The sequence below is a fragment of the Crocuta crocuta genome, unplaced genomic scaffold (genome assembly GCF_008692635.1).
Source record: "Crocuta crocuta isolate KB4526 unplaced genomic scaffold, BGI_CrCroc_1.0 scaffold443, whole genome shotgun sequence".
Taxonomy (NCBI): domain Eukaryota; kingdom Metazoa; phylum Chordata; class Mammalia; order Carnivora; family Hyaenidae; genus Crocuta; species Crocuta crocuta.
This window is the reverse complement of record NW_027529446.1, coordinates 1,096,068-1,098,856: the sequence shown is the minus strand read 5'-3', so window position 1 is coordinate 1,098,856 and position 2,789 is coordinate 1,096,068.

The window sequence follows — 2,789 nt, the reverse complement described above, 5'->3', positions numbered from 1 at the left end:
TGGCTGCTCCCTTCTCTCCCAACCTCCCGATCCGGACTGCTCCCCTGCCCCAGAGCCCCCAGCGCCGAGCACGCGATGAGCCCCGCACCTTCTGGGGTCTCAGGCTGCTTCCTGGCGAGAAGGACTCAGATCTGGAAGTGGAGCTTCTGGGTCAAGGTCTGATCCCCGGGGCACAGCTGAGATTCTCTGCCGGGCGTCCTGGGCACCTTGGGGGCTTCTGCAGCGTCCCTGGCCTTGGCCACTCAATCCCAAGAATCCCAGGAGCGTTCCCAGTTGCGACCAGTGACAAGTGTCTCCTGGGGGGGTTGCAAGGTCACCCCCCCAGGAGAGAGCCCCTGTTTTTCTCTAAAACCCTGTCTCCTTAGGCTTGAGGAGTGTTAGGTGGACATCCAGCCTGTGCAGGTACTGACGCAGCCCTTGTGCTCTGACGCTCTGGAACCTGGGGAGGGGGTGACAGCAGCCCGAGGGAGAAAGGCCTCTCAGCTGAGAGCACGGTCCGGTGGGGCAGGAAGGGGTGTGGCCCCGGGGAGGGGGCCACGCCCTGGCTTCGGGGGGATGGGGGCAAGGGCCCTGGGGCAGGAGTTCTGATGGAGACCGTGAGGTGGGGAGGGTCAGAGCAGGTGAAGGGTTCCATTTAATCCCAAGGGCAGGGTGGAGGGTGGGGAGGAAGGCAGGCCCGGCTTTGCAGAGGAAAATCCGTTTATGGAGCAGGGATTAGGGCCCGGGAGAGGGGTTGAGGAGGGCAGCTGTAGGGGCGGGAGAGGGGTGGGCCGACCCACAGACTGGGTCCCAAGTAAGAAGCCCCAGGACCCAGGGCGTGGGGGGTGGCTAGGCGGAACCCTAGCTTTTCTGACTGAGCAGCCCAGGGGGAGGCAGGGCGGCAGAGGAGGTATTCTTTGCTGAAGAGGCCCCCAGGGGAGAGGCAGGTGGGGAAACTGAGGCCAGGATGGGACATCCTGGATGAGGCATCGCCCTCCCAGGGCTGAGCACACAGCAGACCCCACCGTCTCCCCCTGGCAGATCTGTGAGCTCCTTTAAGGACAGGTGGGGCTCGGTAGACTGGTGGCGTCTGGGGGGCAGGGTAGGGCAGTGCCAGGGGCCGGAGGGGGTGGGTGTGGCCTGTGGGCTCCACCCAGCTCCATCCTCCAGCAGGCAGAGTGCGGAAAGCAGCTGGAGCAGACTTCAGGGGGTGCCCTAACGGGGGGGTTGCGGGAGGGCCGCCACCACTGCGGGGTGATAACCACCCCCCACCCAGGCTCCCTGATAAAGGTGCCCAGATGGCCCTGGAGCTGGCAAGTGATACCAGTTCCAGGAGCCGGCTGCAAGCCGAGGGAGGGCTGGAGGGCCGGCCCTCCCTGTCCCCTTGCTCAGACCTGTTCTCCTCATCACTCGTGCGGGGTGGGGAGGCTGTCCCGGTGTTAGCCCCTCATCCCCAGGCACCAGGAGCCCCCTGTGCCAAAGATGCCAGTCTGGGTGTGAAGTGCGCGATGGCGGTGTGGGTCTTCGAGGAGGAAGGGGCTGCAAGTGACTGGACCTTTAAATAAATGGTAGTGAAGCCCCTGCCTCGAGGTTAGGCCGCAGCCCGAGCTTGGTCGCCCAGCCTGTAGACTCTCCCCACAGATGCGTCAGGTGCCCACGGCCTGCCAGGCCGCGCCCTCAGCTTGGCAGTCAGGTGAGGGGGCAGATGTCACACCTTGGAGACGCTAAGCACAAGGTGAGCGAAGCTGAGAAAGGGGACAGCGGAGTGCACCCGCTGCCCGGTGCTGGGGTGACGCTGTGCAGAGAAGGGGCGGAGTGGCGGGGAGCCATTCCAGGCATCAGGACGGGGGATAGTTGGTGGGGCTGCAGAGAAGCCGCCGGAGGGTGGAGGGTCAAGGTAAACATTTCGGCCTTGACCCTGGATCGGGGAGTAGCTCTGGGAGGGCGGCGGGCAGAGCGGCGGGCAGAGCGCAGACTGGGCAGCTCGCTACAAGCTTATGGGCTACTGCACCAGGCCAGGCAAGAGCTGGGGGCTAGAGCCCCGCTGGGGTCTGGAGGTACTTTGAAGGGGTAACTGCTGGGATTTGCTGCCAGGTCCCACGCGGGCCAAGCTGAGGGGCTGGGATGGCCGGGCGGTGCGTCTGTGGCCACCACGCAGGGCCTGAAAGGGAAAGCTACAGGCGGAGTGGGGGCGGGGAGGCGGTAAGCCGTGGCTTTGGGGGCCAGGGGTGTTTAAAATCACAGAACCTGGGGCATCTTGGTGGCTCAGTCGTCCGACTCTTGATCTTGGCTCCGGTCATAATCTCACAGTTCCTGGGATGGAACCCGGGTCAGCCGGGTCAGGCTCTGCGCTGACAGCACGGAACCTGCTTGGGACTNCTGGGACAGCCTTTGCTCTGTCCTGTACCGGGTCTCAGGGCCCCTCGTTCTCCATTTTCCTGAGCTCGCATGGCACCCTGGTGGCTTCCACTGTCCCGAGGTCAGCGCAGCCCAAGTCAAAAGGTCATGTCCACGAGGGGCCCGCCCACCACATCTTCCTCCGGTCCCTGCTCCAGGCCGCTGTGGGGCCGCCGGGCATACCTGGGGTCCCCGCGTACCTGGGTCCCTCCAGCCCTGAGCTTCCTGATGGATCCCCCGCCCACCTCCTGGCTGGTGGGCTGTGGGAGGTGACAGGGCCTGGTATCTCGCAGGCATTCGCTCCACGTTGTGGGGGCGGGAAGCCTCCGCGCCCAGGTCCCCGCCACCCGCGTGTGCACGTGAGCTCCCCAGCAACTGGGTGTGCGGTGGGGCTGGCAGGCGTCCAGGCGACG